This window comes from Danio aesculapii, chromosome 4 (genome assembly GCF_903798145.1).
Source record: "Danio aesculapii chromosome 4, fDanAes4.1, whole genome shotgun sequence".
In the NCBI taxonomy this organism is placed as follows: Eukaryota; Metazoa; Chordata; class Actinopteri; order Cypriniformes; family Danionidae; genus Danio; species Danio aesculapii.
This window is the reverse complement of record NC_079438.1, coordinates 19939667-19958652: the sequence shown is the minus strand read 5'-3', so window position 1 is coordinate 19958652 and position 18986 is coordinate 19939667. Positions and strand designations below refer to the sequence as shown.

Genomic DNA, 18986 nt, shown 5'->3' with positions numbered 1-18986 from the left:
GGTTTAGAGCTATTTATAATTTTGTCTAGCTCTTCCTGTTCTATGTTCTTCCTGTAACCCAGAACAAACTTCCACTTACAAGCGAGTGAATCCCAAGGACATCACTGAAGTGAAGTCACCAACCAATCAGGAACGCCGTGTTTTGTCGAGGTCAGTCGGCGAAGGAAACTCAAACAAATGTTGTCTCTTGCTGATCTGGTGCAAATTGACCTTAAGCAGTTAAAGATAAGCCAAATCTCTGCTTTTGTGGTTTCTCAGGTGTGATTCTAAGATCTAGTAATAAGAGCTAAAACTAATTTGGGACTGTTGTCAACTTATTTTGCACAAGCACCAGAATTGAGAACCACTGCTCTGCTCTGTCAATTAATTTCTTTGAAACAATAAGCATCCTTGGTTGCATAGGAGTACATTGCAACAGCCAGTTGATAAAAAAGGGTTGGAGCTTCCTGAGCAATTATTTCATTATTACACATTCAGTCTGAGACATCTTGTGCACTAGTCCATCCCTCCTGAGAGAGCTCCATCTTGGTTTATAGTTGAACAAGCCATCCTACCTCCCCTTCCACCACTACAATGTCTATGCATCCATCTATTTATTTATTTTGTTTTGTAAATGTGTTATTTTAGAGGCTGATCTCAAAAATATAATAATTTTTACTGACAGAATTTAAGGTGCAGGCTAGAACTGTTTCTGCCATTTGCAGACAACGTCTTTTTGGCATCATAGGACATGGACCTTCATCAAGCAGTGGGAGGGTTTGCTGCTGAGTGTGACATGGCAGGGAAAGAAACAGCACCTCTAGGTCAGAAACCATGGTGCTTGACTGAAAAAAGGTAGCCATCTCCAGTTTGGAAGAGAGTCCTTACCCCAAATGGAGTTCAAGTATCTGCATTTTTTTCATGAGCAATGGAATGTGAGATTTAGAGATGGATCAGTGCAGCGGCAGCGCTAATGCAGTTGATGTGATTGTCTGTTGTGGTGAAGGAGCTGAGACGAAAGGCAATGTTCTCAATTTACCGCATAATCTAGGTTCCTACTCTCACCTATGGTCATGACTGAAAGGAAAATATCTCAAAGTGTTATGACCCGCTTGTTTAAGTTGCAACATAAAAGAGAGATGAGCCAACAAAATAGCCTGAATGCTAATTATTTATTATAAAAATGTAACTCATAGAAAAATCAATCAAAGCAACCAACAAATGTCTAGGGATAATAATGAAGATAAAAAACTTAGGATATAATCACAACAACACATAATACAAGTAATGCAAAACAAACCATAAGGTTAAAGAGTCAATGAGATGGCAGGTCTTGACATGAGGACTCCTGAGTAGCCACAGCGTCCTGGGGTAGCTAGCACAACAACTTTTATATACCCATTGTAGTAATGCATAAGTAATGCAGGCATCCAATCAAGATTTACCACATACTCCAATCTGGAGTCTTGGGATCATCACAGTGTATTTATATTGTAAAACTTAATACCTGTCGCTCTGCCTAAATCATAAAATATTTATCAAGTTTGTATTCTACTCAAAAAGGTAAATGTAGTAAACTAGAAAGAATCTTAAACCTAAAAATGAAGAAACTTAACTAATAAAACACTAATAAAAGATGCAACACAGGACAATTGAATGAGCTTTCTAAACTTGAGGCACTGGTATACTGCAAACTAACCGTCCTGGAGCTCCACCTTTAATGTGTGGTGCCTTCACAATGATTTGTTTCTCATTCAGGAGTAAGACAGAGAACATCATCCAAAACTACACTAGCCACATGAATACACTGGAGAGTAGAGTACAGATGTATCAACACCTGTACAATCACCTGCAAAGAGATTTTAAGCCACAGAGGTTCTCTTTGCCAGATGTTTATGAAACTGTTCTTCTCTCAGCTGCCATCATTGTGTTTACGGTAAACGCGAGAAGCGCAACACATTTACAACCCCACCTACTGCAGTGTAGGAGTGTTGGAAAACAGTATACCATCACTCAGCCTTTTCAAACATTATTCAGACATAAAACATTTTTTGCACTTGAGAAAATGTTTTGCTGCATTCATGTCATGTGTGCAACTTTTTGTCCATGTGTTTCTTAAGCTGCGCCGAATGAGCGAAACTGTAGACACTGATCAGATCTGTACGGTTTCACTCCAGTGTGAATCCTCTTCTGTTTTCAGATGTGTTAACTGATTAAACCTCTTTTTACAGTTTAAACCGTCTGGTGGTTTTAATTTTGAAGCTGTAACAAAAGTCTTCTCACACTCAAGCACGTATACTCTTTCACACCAGCGTGGATCTTCATGTGTTCATTAAGGTTTGCTGATCGGTTGAAACTCTTCCCACACTGAGTTCATGTGAATGGTTTCTCTCCAGTGTGGATCTTCATGTGTTTATTAAGGTCTGAGGAGTTGCTGAAACTCATCCCACACAGAAGCTGCAGTCACACTAGTTTGTGTAGGAATGTCCTATAATGGGGTTGCAGTTCTTATGAGTACCCACTAGATGGCGGACCTCTCATTTCACAGACATTTACAACTATCAATTTAAGAGCACGCACATGGCACAAATCACATGTGAGGCATGGTGAGACTGCAAGATATCTACCCTGTGTGCGTTCATGCCAAGAAAGTGAGTTTATTTACTGATTTCCACCAAAAATATGTACAATACTTATATTAATACTGTTGTGATAATATATGTAATGTTATATTAATCCTTTAATGCATATATTTGCATAATCTGATGTTATATGTCAATCTGTGTTGGGAAGCTAATATACTAGTTCAAACTATTTATGCTACAGCATATTTCTTTGTTGAATTAACGTATACATTTTGATTGATGGTGTAAAGTCATCCTTATATACTACAGTTTGACAGGGAATTTATTAATATATTTGGAGATTGTTTTCTGTTGTAATCAGAATGAAAACGATTGTTGTTAAGTGATAAACCTGTAATATTTTTTTGATATTCAATTTGCCCATTTTATGTTTCAGACCACACATACACTCACACCCCCTTTGTACCTATACCAACAACAGGTGACCTGTACTAATATAGGCACTCATTAAAGATTTTGTTGGATGAAATTCTCTGAGCCCTTTACTCTCTTACCGGAGTCTCCAGTTTTTAAGGACTATCAGAACAATCCAGATGTTCCACCTCTACAGTTTGAGCATGCAAAATTCTGTTGTATGGCTCTGCAAAATGGGGCGGGATTAAACAAATGATTAGACATTTTAAAAAGTGAGCGTTTGGCCATTTTAAAATTCTATCCAGAGAGGTCATATTTTGATCTTTGTTTGGCCTTACAGTCAAGTGATACGATTTTGCACGTCAGAGTTCACCAAGCTTGAACTTTGCAACGCAGTGAACTGTGAAACTTGACGCACGAACTTGGTTTCCGGTGTGACGCATTCGCGTGCATATGAATGGAAGTCTATGGGGAGAAAAGTCCAGTGTGACCGCGGCTTAAGTGCAAGTAAATGGTTTCTCGTCAGTGTGGCTCATCCTGTGTAGATTAAGGGATGATGATCGGCTGAAACTTTTCCCACATTGAGAGCATGTGAATGGTTTCTCTCCAGTGTGGATCCTCGTGTGTTTATTAAGTGATGATGATTGGCTGAAACTCTTCCCACACTGAGTGCATGTAAATGGTTTCTCTCCAGTATGGACCCTCATGTGTTTATTAAGGTGTGATAAGCAGTTAAAACTCTTTCCACACTGAGTACATGTGAATGGTTTCTCTCCAGTGTGGATCCTCATGTGTTGATTAAGGAGTGATGAGCAGCTGAAACTCTTTCCTACACTGAGTGCAAGTGAATGGTTTCTCTCCAGTGTGGATCCTCATGTGTTTATTAAGAGATGATGAGCAGCTGAAACTCTTCCCACACTGAGTGCATGTGAATGGTTTCTCTCCAGTGTGGATCATCATGTGTTGATTAAGGTGTGATGATTGGCTAAAACTCTTCCCACACTGAGTGCATGTGAATGGTTTCTCTCCAGTGTGGATCCTTATGTGTAGATTAAGGGATGATGACAGACTAAAACTTTTCCCACATTGAGTGCATGTGAATGGTTTGTCACCAGTGTGGCTCATCACATGTAGATTAAGGGATGATGATTGGCTGAAACTCTTCCCACATTGAGTGCATGTGAATGGTTTCTCTCCAGTGTGGATCCTCGTGTGTAGATTAAGGTGTGATGAGCAGTTAAAACTCTTTCCACACTGAGTGCATGTGAATGGTTTCTCTCCAGTGTGGATCATCATGTGTTGATTAAGGGATGATGATTGGCTAAAACTCTTCCCACACCGAGTGCATGTGAAATGGTTTCTCTCCCGTGTGGATCCTCATGTGTAGATTAAGGTGTGATGATTGGCTGAAACTCTTCCCACACTGAGTGCATTTGAATGGTTTCTCTCCAGTGTGGTTCATCATGTGAATCTTAAGTTTGCTTTTGCTTGCCAACGTCTTTCCACACTGAGTGCAGGTGCAACGATTCTTGTCTCTCCTTTTCAAAATACCATCAGTCTGAAAATGGGTTTTTTCCTCAATTTTGACATGATGTTCCTCCTCTTTACTCCCCTCATTCTCTTCAATTAGGTCTGAAATAAATAAATAAAACATTAGTTTTCATTAAATCTTAAAATTTCTCATCAAAAGCTGAAAAGTGAAAAGACACTGGAAACATTGGCTACACACAGTGTAATTTTGATGCACATTAAATGTAAAATAAATCAGATAATATTATGTTCGGTCCATTAACATGTACACATTTAAGCAGATTCAATTCAATTCCACTTTATTTATCTAGTGCTTTTACAACGTAACTGTGTCAAAGCCGCTAAACATAGAAGTTGTAGCAAACTGAAACTGTGTCAGTCCAGTTTTCAGCGTTTCTCATAAAGTCATTTTGGTCATATTGATAAGACACAGATTTGAAAGCTGTAAATGGCCTATTTTTATTCATATATATATTCATAATTACAACAATTTTTTTTCTAAAATTTGTAAAGCAGACAGGGAATACTTGTTCATTCTGTGCCTGACTGGTAAACGCATCAGAAAAAAAGTTTGGGGTAACAGCTGAGCAAACAGCTGAATATTTTCCTCACAGACCTGAGACATGCCTGTACAGCATCTGCATAAAGGCTGAAATGTGCACCTTTCCCCTTGTGTGCTGTTGGGTCATTTTCATCCATTCTGGGGTGATTTTAATGCTTAATTTGGCCAAAACTTTCTCTGTTTCAGCAAACCAACTGATATTTTTGGACATCTTATTTTGACATATTCTGGGAAAATGCTTTGAAATAAAAAAAACCTCAATACACTCTGGGCAAATTTTCTCCCTTTTCGTTATATTCAAGGCTGTTTTTTCTTAATTGGCCTCTATTATAACAACTTTTTTTTGATTGCAAAGCCATGACAGCATATAATCATGCATTTATGATTGTTGGTGTTTTCTGTGATGACAGTCAACATTGTTTCATTGGTCTCCACCCATGGGACGGCAAAAAGGAAATGGGTGAGAGTACAAAGAAAGAGTGGGAGAGTTGAAGAGGGCAGGAATATGTTGTGTGTGTCGAAGAAAGAGAAGTTGACTGAACTGTTGCAGTGAGAGGAAACGAGTGGAGAAACTGGGTCGAGACGAGCAGTGTAAACTTAACGACTGGCTGTGAGAAACCAAAAGTAAAAGTACGTATCAAAGCAACAGAGCAAAAACCGCTGTCTTGTTACTGAAGTGCTTGTGACGTCTGTGAATGAGTGCGTCACCAAAGACTTCAGTGCAGCGTGTCCTGAACAAAATCAACTTACCGATTTATCTCGCTGGCATGGAGTCAGCTGCCGAAACCATTATTTTTCCCCGTTTTCAAATCTGATGAATCTGCTGGCCTGAAATCATTTGTATTTTTACCTTTCACTTTCATTTGAGTTATACGGGCTGAGGGTATTGTGTTTTATTGTGATTATTGTTATATTGTTTGTTTTGGACTTGCGATTGGAGCGGCGGTTTAATATTGCTCTTATTCTAAATACTATTACCTTAAACCTACACTGGAAAATAAGTGTTTAAGTGTCGGAGTCTAGCTATTCTGAGCGTAATTCAACTTGAATCAGGATGAATATAGGCCGAAGCAACTGTAGGGTGGCGGAATTCCCTACTAGTCTCCATGCTAATTTTAACCCCAGAGCGCAAGCTGCATCTAAGAAAGAGACGGCTCCCGCGAGGGATAACAGTGCGGTCCTTCAAGCTATTTATCAGAATCAGAATCAGAATCAGAAAGAGCTTTATTGCCAGGTATGTTCACACATACGAGGAATTTGTTTTCGTGACAGAGCTTCTACAGTGCAACAGGATTACAGAGACAGGACAAAAAACAGATAATAAATATATTTTTTTAAAAATAGAAGTAAGTAGTGAGTGCAAATATACAGATTGACAAGTGTATGTACATGTTTATTACTATATACAACGTTGTATGTGCAGCTGTTATGTGCAAATTGGCATGTAAAGTGTGTTGTTAAATAAGTGTATATGTGTATAAAAGTGTATAGCAAGTAGTGATGTTGGTTCCGCAATTATTATCATCAAGTGTTCATGAGATGGATTGCCTGAGGGAAGAAACTGTTTCTGTGTCGGGCTGTTCTGGTGCGCAGTGCTCTGTAGCGTCGACCAGAAGGTAAGAGTTCAAAGAGGCAGTGTGCTGGGTGTGAGGGGTCCAGAGTGATTTTGGCAGCCCTTCTGCTCGCTCTGGATAAGTACAGTTCTTGGGGAGTAGGAAGGTTTGTACCAGTGATTCGCTCAGCAGTCCGAACTATTCGACGTAGTCTTTGGAGGTCGTATTTAGTAGCTGACCTAAACCAGACAGTTATTGATGTGCAGATGACTGATTCAATGATGGAGGTGTAGAACTGTTTCAGCAGCTCCTTTGGGAGGTTAAACTTCCTCAGCTGACGAAGAAAGTACATCCTCTGTTGAGCTTTTTTGACAATGGAGTCAATGTGAGTGTCCCACTTCAGGTCCTTAGAGATGGTGGTGCCCAGGAACTTGAATGACTCCACTGCTGCCACAATGCTGTCCATGATGCTCAGTGGGGGGAGAGCAGGGGGGTTTCTCCTGAAGTCCACTATCATCTCCACTGTTTTGAGCGTGTTGAGCTCCAGGTTGTTGTTACTGCACCAGACAGCCAACTCCTTAACCTCCTGTCTGTAGGCAGACTCATCACCGTCCTGAATGAGGCCGATAAGTGTGGTGTCGTCTGCAAACTTCAAGAGCTTCACAGAGGAGTCTTTTGATGTGCAGTCATTCGTGTACAGGGAGAAGAGCAGTGGGGAGAGGACACACCCCTGGGGGGCGCCAGTGCTGATTGTGCGGATGCTAGATGAGAATTTTCCCAGCTTCACCAGCTGCTGCCTGTCCGTTAGGAAGCTGTTGATCCAATGACAGACAGAGGTGGGCACAGAGAGCTGAGTTAATTTGGGCAGGAGAAGTTTTGAGATGATGGTGTTAAACGCCGAGCTGAAGTCAACAAACAACATCCTCACATAGGTCCCTGGTCTGTCTAGGTGTTGCAGAGCATAATGCAGTCCCATATTAACTGCATCATCCACAGACCTGTTTGCTCTGTAGGCAAACTGAAGAGAATCCAGTGAGGGTTCAGTGATGTCCTTCAGGTGAGCCAGCATCAGTTTTTCAAAAGACTTCATGACCACAGATGTTAGCGCCACCGGTCTTTAGTCATTTAGTCCAGTAAGTTTGGGTTTCTTTGGGATGGGGATTATGGTGGAGCGTTTGAGGCAGGAGGGCACTTCACACAGCTCCAGTGATCTGTTGAAGATCAGGGTGAAGATGGGGGCCAGTTGGTCAGCACAGGATTTTAAACAGGCTGGTGTTATAAAATCTGGGCCTGGTGCTTTTTTCCTCTTCTGTTTCCGGAAGACCTGGCACACCTCCTCTTCACTGAACTGTAGGGCAGGTATGAGGGAGGCGGGGGATGGTGGTGTTAATGGTGGCGTGAAGAGCAGTTCAGAGTGGGTGTGGGGGGTTTTCTCAAACCGGCAGTAAAACTCATTCAGGTCGTTTGCAAGTCGTTCATTGTCTACAGTGCTGGGGGATGGTGTCTTGTAGTTTGTGATGTTTTTCAAACTTTTCCACACGGATGCTGAGTCGCTGGAAGAGAACTGACTCCTTAGTTTCTCAGAATAGTTCCTTTTTGCGACTCTGATCTCCTTTTCCAGTGTGTATTTGGCCTGTTTATACAAGGCCCTATCCCCATTTCTGTAAGCAACCTCCTTGGCCTGACGTAGCTGTCTGAGTTTTACAGTGAACCATGGTTTGTCATTATTGTATGTGAGTTGAGTCCTGGTAGGAATGCACACGTCTTCACAGAAACTGATATAAGATGTTACAGTCTCTGTGAGCTCATCCAGATCGTTTGCAGCAGCTTCAAAAACACTCCAGTCAGTGAGGTCGAAACAGGCTTGTAGATCTCGCTCTGTTTCGTTAGTCCATCTTTTCACAGATCTTAATACAGGTTTGGCTGTTTTCAGTTTCTGCCTGTAGGTTGGAATGAGATGAATCAAACAATGGTCAGAGTGTCCCAAAGCTGCTCGTTGGACGGAGCGGTATGCATCCTTTATTGTAGTATAACAGTGATCCAGTATATTTCTGTCTCTTGTGGGACATGTAACATGCTGTCTATATTTTGGCAGTTCACGGGACAGTTTTGCTTTGTTAAAGTCCCCGAGAATGATTAAAGCAGAGTCCGGGTGTTGTTGCTCTAACACCGTGATCTGATCAGCTAGTTTCTGTATCGCCAGACTCGCGTGCGCGAGCGGAGGAATGTAAACACTGACGAGGATGAACGAGCAGAACTCGCGCGGGGAGTAAAAAGGCTTACAGTTAATAAACAGTGCTTCGAGATCTGGACAGCACATCTTCTTTAAAACTGTTACATCTGTACACCACCTTTCATTGATGTAAAAGCACGTCCCGCCACCGCGTGATTTCCGCGTTGATTCTTCGTCGCGATCCGCTCTGAACAGCTGATAGCCCGGTAGGTGAAGCGCGTTGTCCGGTATGGTGTCGTTCAGCCAGGTTTCCGTGAAACACAGAGCAGCTGAATGCAGAAAATCCCTGTTTGTCTGAGAGAGCAGAATGAGTTCGTCTATTTTGTTGGGTAGAGAGCGGAGATTTGCTAGATGAATGCTAGGCAGCGCGGTCCGAAATCCGCGCTGTCTGAGTTTCACAAGCGCGCCTGCACGCTTTCCTCGTCTGCGCGCTTGAAAGCGTTTGAGCAGCACCGCGGCTCCTCCGACTACGATGTCCAACAGAACATCAGATAAATCCAGGTATGGAAAAATATTCGGTGGTGTATGTGCCCGAATGTCCAACAATTCGTCTCTGGTGAAACTAATTGTAGGAAAATGACTCGAGACAGGACAAACTAACAAAAACACAAACACTACTGCAGAGCACGACACGGAGGCTGCCATCGTCATCGGCGCCATCTTGGAATAATATGCACTAGTGCATAATATGCACTAAAGGGTGACTTGATTGCTAAAATTAAAAGAAAAGGCTGTTGCACACTCAGTTGAACTTTACAATCAAATTGACCAGCTTCAAACGGAGTTGCGCAATGCTGTGGAGCACATTAACGCCAGAGTGAAAGCAGCGAAAGAGCGAGTGACTGGTCTGGAGTCTGTGTTGGGTGGATACTCCGACTCTCTTACTACCCTGGAAAAAGATTTTAGTATCGTGAAAATGGAGCTGGCTCTGCTGAGAGACCAAAGCGAGGATCTTGAGGAGAGGTCTCGCCGCTCAAATCTCCACATTACGGGAGTTAAAGAAGATGGGAACATGGCAGATGCATAAAAGAGTTTTTAGCTGGCCTCCTGAAAGATACCCTGAAGGTCAAGAAGACTCCACTTCTAGATCAGGCACACCTCACTCTACACTGCAAACCAGTGGACGACAAGGAACCGCCACGCGCCTTTGTGATTAAATGCCACTACTTTTCCAAAAAAAGAGGGAATTTTGAAGAAAACCATTGAAATGAAGGCAATCACGACAGTACAAATGTTAACGTCACTCTCTGGTGAACTTTTAAATTACCACTATAGCACATGTTCGTTGTTGTCTAGTTCTCAAGTATATTTTGTCAATAATGGGGTAGCTTTGTTGTAAAACATCAAGAGCTGTTCAAATTTATTTGTTTTATACGTGAGGTCCCACATGGTAAGCTAGTTAAAAGTGGGAGTAGCTGGAAGTGGATGCAACTTTACACGCAAGGTTTTAATATTGTGTTGTTTCGTGTTTATAAGTTTATGTGCGATCACCTGTTTTTTTTTTTCTTTTTTCTCTCTTTTTTTTCTTTCTGCTCTCTCCCCCAGACCCCCTACATACAAAACCCACAGATACCTTTCAGATGTTTCTGATAAGTGTTTTCGACATCCCTCCATAAAATGGGTGGAGTAAAGACAAACTTTACCAGTTGGAATGTGCGGGGGCTAAATTACCCAGTGAAACGAAACAAGGTGTTTGCATATCTTAAGTTAAAATCTGATACTGTATATTTACAGGAGACATGTCTGTTGAAAAAGGACTATTCTAAACTTAATAGAGGAGGCTATACACAAATATATCATTCTAACGTCAATAGCAAAAGGAGTAGCGTTGCTGTACTCATACATAAGAATGTACAGTTTGTTATGGAGTCAAATGTGTTGGATAAAAATGGCAAATACAGAATAATGCAAACTTTTAAAATGTCTGTGGTCCTGGCTAATTTGTATGCTCCTAATTGAGACAATGCACAATTTTTCAGTGATTTATTTTACATTTTTCCTAGTCTCGAGTGTTTTGCTCCCAATTTTGGACCGTTCTAGCACTTCGAGTATTACATTAAGTCAGCCAGCACAATGTATCAACTCTTTCCTTCAGACATATGGTGTAAGTGACCCCTGAAGATTTAAATATCCATCTTCCAAGCAATTTTCCTTCTATTCACCTGTGCATCAAACCTATTCCAGGATTGACCATTTTCTCCTCGACAAGCAGTTCCCTTAATGTCAGAAGTAGAGTATGGTAGTATTGTTATTTCGGACCATTGTCCAGTCTCACTACAGCTTTGTTTTCCAGGCAATGTAACTCCCCAACGTTCATGGTGGTTTAACTCAAAACTCTTGGCAGACGATGTTGATTTGTAAAATGTATTGATGCTCAAATTGATTTCTTCCTTGAGACAAATGAATCCCCAGAGATAAGTTATAGCATCCTCTGGGATACTCTGAAAGCATATATAAGAGGACAGATTATTGCATATCAAGATGTGCAAATAAAAGAATGTCAAAACGGCTTACAGAGATTATGAATAAAATTAATACAATTGATCAGCTACACTCAACATCACCTTCCAAAGAGCTCCATAAGAAAGACTTATTCTGCAAATGGAATATGACTCCTTGACTAGTGAAAATGCAGAGGATCTCCACATAAGATCATGACAGATTAATTATGAACATGGTGAACGAGCTGGCAGGATATTATGTTACCAACTGAAATATTCCTCAGCAGTTGGTTTTATAGCAGCAGTTTAGTAAGGATGATGGCAGTATTATTACTGATCAACAAGGAATTAATGATCAATTCAAAAACTTCTATAAATATGACGAATATGAACGTATTGAGAGCTTTTTAAATTATTTAGAATTACCATCCCTCTGTGATTCAGATCAGTTGGCATTAGAAGGAAATATAACACCTTCTGGAATTGAAAATGGAATAAAAAAAATTGAAAACCGGAAAAGCACCAGGCCCTGATGGCTTCCCGGCCGAGTTTTATAAGAAGATTTCTGCCAAGCTCACACCCCTGTTGTGCAAGGTATTTGCTGAAGCTCTTGTCTCGGAATCACCCCTCCCCCTCCATGACATCGGCTGTTATAACAGTACTTCTTAAAAAGTATAAGGATCCACTTAAATGTGAATTTTATCTATCGTTAAGCTTACTCTGCTGTGATTATAAGATCCTGGCTAAAGTGCTGGTAATCAGAGTGAAGTTAGTCATGAGAAAGATAATTCACCCAGATCAAACTGGTTTTATTGTTGGAGACAGTTATTTTACAATCTTCGTCGCTTATTTAATATTATTTATTCACCTAAAAATAATACCAATCCAGAAGTCTTAATTCTTTAGATGCCCATAAGGCATTTGATAGAATAGAGTATATCTATTTATTTACAGCACTTAAAAAAAATGTGGTTTTGGTCCTGGATTCTGTTCCTGGATTAAAATTTTATATTCCAGGCCCCAAGCATCCATTAGAAAAAATAACAATTTCTAAATGCTTTCCACTTTCTAGGGCAGGGGTGTCCAAACTCGGTCCTGGAGGGCCGGTGTCCTACAGATTTTAGCTCCAACTTGCCTCAACACACCTGCAAGGATGTTTCTAGAAAGCCTAGTAAAAGCTTGAATAGCTAGCCCAGATGTGTCTGATTGGGGTTGGAACTAAACTTTGCAGGACACCAGCCCTTCAGGACCGAGTTTGGACATGCCTGCTCTAGGGGAATCTCCTCTCTGCTCTTTGACATTGCCATCGAACCTCTTGCAACCGTTTTAATGAACTCAGATGGCTTGCAAGGAATTTTCAGAGAGGGACAAAAACATAAGCTCATGTGGATGATCTTCTTCTTTTTCTGTCAAATCCAGATCCATGTATTCCAAAAGCTCTTGCAATAATTTCAGCATTTGGAAATGTTTCTGGATACAAAGTCAATCTAGCAATTTAGCAATCTAGCCCTATCAATGATAGAGCACAGCAAATGTCCTTCCAATCCTTTCCATTTTCAGTACGTCCTGATAAATTTGTATATCTGGGTGTGAGTGTGACATGCAAATATAAGGATTTGTTCAATAATAATGTTAAAATGACATTAGAAAAAGCCAAACGAGACATGACACGGTGGTCAACCCTTCCTTTATCTTTGGCTGGGAAGATCAATTCCATTAAAATGACAATACTACAAAGATTTCTGTTTCTATTCCAGACCGTGCCTGGTTTTAAAGTCTTTTTTAAGGAGTTGAATAATTGTATTTTTACATTTCTCTGGGATAAGAAAATTCCTTGCATAAGAAAAGAATTGTTGGGAAAAAAAGCAAGAGGGTGGATTGTCAATGCCAAATTTACAAAAACTGATATTCTGGTTTTCCAACATTTGTAATGATGAGGCCCCACTTTGGTTACTGATAGAACAGCACACGTCTAATCCAGTGTCTTTATGCTCACTACTTTGTGCTCAGATTCCAGTGAGTAAACAATATTCTACGAATAACCCAGTTATTAAATGATCACTCAGAATACAGTCACAATTCAGACTTCACTTTAATAATAAACAAGCATTGCCTTCTGCTCCCATTTTGTTAAATCCGTTATTTTTTCCCTCTCTTATAGATTCAGCATTCCAATTATGGTCTAGGAACGGAGTTAACCGTGTTAAGGACCTGTTTAAAGATGGCACATTTATCTCATTTTAACAGTTAAGAACAGACATTGAAATTCCCCAGTCTAATTTTTTAGGGACCTTCACATCCATAGTTTCATTAAAAAACACTTCTGTTCTTTACTGAACCAACCAGAAAGTATGCTGGATAGATGAATTGTAAATATGGACCCATATCAAAGGGGTATGATGTCCATGTTATATGAAGTGATCCAAAGAACTGTCTCCCCTTCCCTAAATCGTATAAAGCAAAAATGGCAAGATGAACTGGGACTAGAAATATCTGATACAGCCTGGCAATATGCCATAGAACTGGTACACTCATCTTCTGTATGTATTAGACATGGTCTTCTTCAGTTTAAGGTGCTTCACCTATCTAGGAGCAAGCTGGCAATATGTATCCTGGGTCAGACTCATCTTGCCCCAGATGTGGTGAGCCAGCAGATCTGAGTCATATGTTCTTGGGATGCCCTACACTGAAAAAAATTATTCAAAGTTGATTCCTTGCATTTACTCAATTTTTTTTTTGTTAAGTGGTTTTAAACAATTTATTTGGGCTGAATTTAAACAAACAAATTAAGTTGAACAATGCTCAATTTAATTTGTTTGTTTAAATTCAACACAAATAACACTTTTTTCAGTGTAGATTACATAAATTTTGGACCGATATTTTTGGATCATTTTCATCTATATGTAATAAAGATATGGATCCTAATCCTTTGAACTCAATCTTTGGTACAGTGGCAGAAAAAATGTACCTGTCAGCTAATCAAGTAGAAATCATTGCCTTTTCTTCTATATTGGCCAGACGCCTGATTCTTCTCAGGTGGAAAAAAAACAAACCCGCCATCCCACAAATATTGGATATTAGAAGTGTTATCACATCTTAAACTCGAGCTCCTTAAGTACACCATCCGAGGCTCTACAAAAAAGTTTTATGAGGTTTGGCAGCCTTTCCTATCCTACACTGAATGCTCAGGGGTTATTATATCCTAAGTGAGAGTTTATCCCTAATTTCCTAATGTGTTTTATCTATTTTTATTTATTTATTTAATTTATTTATTTTTCTCTTTCTCCTTTTTTCTTTATGGGGTGTATGTCTGTAGCTATGTATCATGGTAATATGTTGTTAAATTTGTGTGTTGTGGAAAAATTGAAGACTTTTGAAAAATCAATAAAAAATATTTGAATAATAAGAATGTAAGCAGTACTAAAAAATTGTGTTTAGAACGAGTAATAATCCCATTAATCTAGTTACAGTACATGTCCCTTTCGAAGGTCTGTGATTTTAAGCTAATTATTCATTAAAGAAGGACAAGCCATTCTTGTACGTGACTTGGTTCTTTGTGTGACTGAAATGTAGGCAATAGCTGTGTTTCCATCCAAAAAGGTGAATTCAATTTACTTGCAAAACTGGAATATTGCATAAAAAATATACAAATAAATCAGTGTTTCCAGGCGACGAGGTGGCGCAGTAGGTAGTGCTGTTGCCTCACACCAAGAAGGTTGTTGGTTTGAGCCTCGGCTGGGTCAGTTGGCATTTCTGTGTGGTCAAAGGATTAGGCATTTCTGTGTGGAGTTTGCATGTTCTCCCCACGTTCGTGTGGGTCTCCTCCGAGTGCTTCGGTTTCCCCCACAAGTTCAAAGACATTGCGGTTGTGGCTGGAAGAGCATCCGGTGCATAAAAACGTGCTGGATAAGTTGGCGGTACATTCCGCTGGGGGACTAAAGGGACTAAGCCGAAAAGAAAATGAATAAATGAATCAGAGCTTCCATTCAATGAATCAGAGAACAAACTAATCACTTCCTGATTAACTGGTGCCAAATCTCAACAGTAAAAACAGAATTTACTGCGGTAGGAGAAGCTACATGAATCTTTTCTTTGTTTAATAAATGACTTTCACATCAGAGGACAATGCTGGCACACAATGAACACAAGGTGAAGTTTATGCGCATGTTTTTTATGGCTATATTTCAAAAGTTATGTGCATCATGACGTTTCCATCAACCGATTTTTTATGCTCATAGACTATCAAAAATGCACATAAAAATAGGTGGCTGGAAATGTAAGGCTAAGCGAGAAATACCGCTTCATCTTTAAAAAAGTGGAGGAGACCAACAGAAACTCAGAGTTTAGAGAATAAATCCTGCTACTGATCAGGTTAGGTTCACAGAGTAAGTTACCACGGTAACTGACTCTGAGTAAAAGTTACCTCTCTTTCAGAAACAGGCTTGACTTACCCTGCTTTTTTCAGTTTGACAAACCTGCCATTTTGAAACAGAAAACCCAGAGTTTCTCTCATTTCAGGGTTAAAATACTCTGAGTTTTCACTTAACCTCCTTTCTGAAACTGGGCCCTGATCTCATATGCTATTGTTTTCGAACTTCAGTTGCCTATTGGAGAAATGACCAGGAATAATAAATGGCAGAAAACAGTCACACTACTTGCTCTACAAACAGTAAAATTACTGTGATTACTGCTCTAAAATATATTCTTTTTAAATGTCTGGGTAAAAAACAAACACTTTTCTCACTTTGAACGCAATATATTTTCACTTTAGAAACTTTGAAAATATTTTGGAGCAGTAAACATGTCAGGCTAAATCATTCAAATGAATCCTTGACTTCTGCTGTCTTCATTAGTTTCAAAAACACAGATTTCTTTACAATTTAAAATGGCAACTTTGGAGATCTTTTCTGCTGGAGAAACTGTTGCCCTGAAAAACTTAACACAAAATGTAAAAAAAAAAAAAAACATAGGAACGGTACAGCAGAAAATATTGGCGGTTTTAAAACCTCAACTTTTTTTAAACTGTGGTATACCTTGTAAACTATCATCGTCCCATGCCTAAGCAGCATAACATTCTTTTTACGATCTAAAATTTAATTCTTTAAAAAAGTCTCAAGCAAAAAGATTCCAATGGTGCCGCCTGCTGGTACGTGAAGAATATGGTCAATAGTTTGATGAACTTCACACTCAAATGTTTGCATCTCATCAGCATGCTGTAATCCATTTCTTAAGCAGCAAAAGTCATTTTTAGACTAGTTTGTTGGCCAGTTGTAGTCAGTGCAATGCTAAACGTTATTGTTCCACTATAATTTGTTCATTTTGTCTCACATCATCCTTCAGCATCATCATATAGTTTAGAATACTGTACAATGTTTTATAACAATTAATTATTTTAGTGTCCATTTCATTCAGCATATTTAATATTGGGGGCATCCACACTTTCTGACTTTAAACCAGGGTTTCTGCAGGTTTCACCAAGTAAAATGTAAGACTTTTTAAGACCATTATGACTGAAATTTTAGATTCATAAAGAGCTAAAGGCTAAGGAATTTTTCAAATGGCCCATATGAAAAAGATTTTAATTTGCCCCATCAAAAAAATATTTTAATTTAATAATACAATAATAAATGAATAATAAAAAAATTAAATATTTTAGATATTTCTTAGCAAAAGATTTTAAATATTGAGTAAAAACAAGCAAGCTTTATGTATATCCATAAACTTTTTTCCAAAATAACCTTTAAAAAAATAATAAAAAAATGAACAAAAGTTTTAAAAACAAAAATAAACTAAATCTATGCACAACAATCTGTCCAAGTCGATGTCCTCAGCAGTAAATACATGGAGCACGTTTAAACAAATGTTATTGTAAGGAAAATAATTAAACCATAATGATAAATAGAGTTAAAATGACCTTTTTGAGTAAAAAGTTGAAAGATTTATTGAGATGGATTGTTGGTGATTGTATGGGTTTTAGCCAGATTTGGTAGCAAAACATGAAAGGAAAATGAAGACTTGTTTAAAAAAAGATTAAAGACCTACAAGACAATATTTTAGTAAATTTGAGACTTTTTAAGGCCTAAATTTTTTATTTTGGAGTTTAAGACATTTTAAGACCCCGCGGAAACCCTGTTTAAACACAATAGCCCTGGTAATTAGTTATTATAATAATAATGTAATTCTAACTCAGATACTATCTGTGAGAACTAGTAACAACTACTAAAAACAAGTTTAAACCTATAAAGAAGTTGAAATTGTGATCAACGTGACATATGCAATTGGAAAGTACTAAGCCAACACTATCACTGTAATAGCAGATATCTTCTATGAGAATACTGTAGGTCAAATATCGTCAGCTCAGTTAACTTTAATTTAATTTATTGTTTTTATTTATTTTATATAGCGCCAGTGCTCAAGAATGCTTTACAAACAGTAGGAGAACAAGAAAAGCAATAACCTTAAGGAGGAAGATAAAATGGGAGACTAACAATACATAAAAGAATGACAAAAAACATGAGAACAAGTGACGAAAGAAACTCATTCCTGTCTTTCAATGAGTGCTTATGTGCATTTAGGAGACCTAGGCTGCACACTCAGGGAGAGGGGTCTGGATGCAGACCTGGTGCAGTGCAATTTGAGCTGCATCCAATGCTTTTTAACCCCACTCCTAACCCTACCCTTCACCGTGACGTCACTCACTCCATGGAGTCTGACATTGCATCGCTGAGTGATGCAATCTCAGCTTGCATCATAAAAGCTGCATCCAGATACTATTGCACTCAGAGCTGCAAAATGGATTTAATTTAGTATTCTTATTATTAAAATATATCAATGAGGATCAAATGACTGAGTTGGTCTTTGAGAATGAAAACCAACCTGTTTGTTCCTGCAGATCTTCCTGTTTGACTCTGAATGTTTCTTCAATCTTCACATCTTCACTCTCCTCTTTAATAAACGCCATCTTTATAACAGTGTGGAGATCAGTCGCTTCAGCAGGAGTTTTTCTCTGTGTTTGGACACTTTATCCTGTTTAAAATGAACAAAACAATGAACAGAAACAAAATAACTTCTCTTCAACACTTGCTTCAACAGTTTCTTTTAATGAGAGTAATGAACAAAAAGAAATCAGGTAAAACGTTTCTTTAAAACACTTATTCTGTTACTTTATTCAAACAATAGCCTTCCTACTTTAATAGACCTGAAACTTTAATTAAATCGGTTTAGATTTAAGGTTTGATAAACGTTTTGAAACACAAACCTTTCTCCAGTTGAATCACAGCGCTGAAACGACGCCTCTTGATGACGTCACACACCACGCCAAAATAAAAGTCTTTTTTTTTTGCCACTTACATGCTGCAGTCATAACTTACTGATACATTTCTCCCATGTTTTTCACTTTACACTATATCTGCTCCCTCTCTCTCTCACACACACACACACACAGACACACACACACACAAACCTTTAATCTAAACATTTTAGAAATTTTTGAGAAACTTTTTAAATCAAGTTCTTGATGACTTGCATGTCTACAACACATTACTTCCTATTAATATCTGAGTCCAAATCTCATCTTCATAATTATGACCTCTTCTTTTCTATTTCTACAACTTCATAGGCTTATATAGGGTTTATTTTTTTTCATATGAATTGTCATCTCTTATTATCTGTTTTCCACGTTTCCTGCCA

General features: G+C 38.8%; 1 pseudogene; it reads right to left on the bottom strand.

Annotated features, from left to right (window-relative positions):
• Positions 1 to 1285: 1285 nt before the first annotated feature.
• LOC130222116 (gastrula zinc finger protein XlCGF57.1-like) lies at positions 1286 to 18588 on the bottom strand (annotated as a pseudogene).
• Between the last annotated feature and the right edge of the window lie 398 nt (positions 18589 to 18986).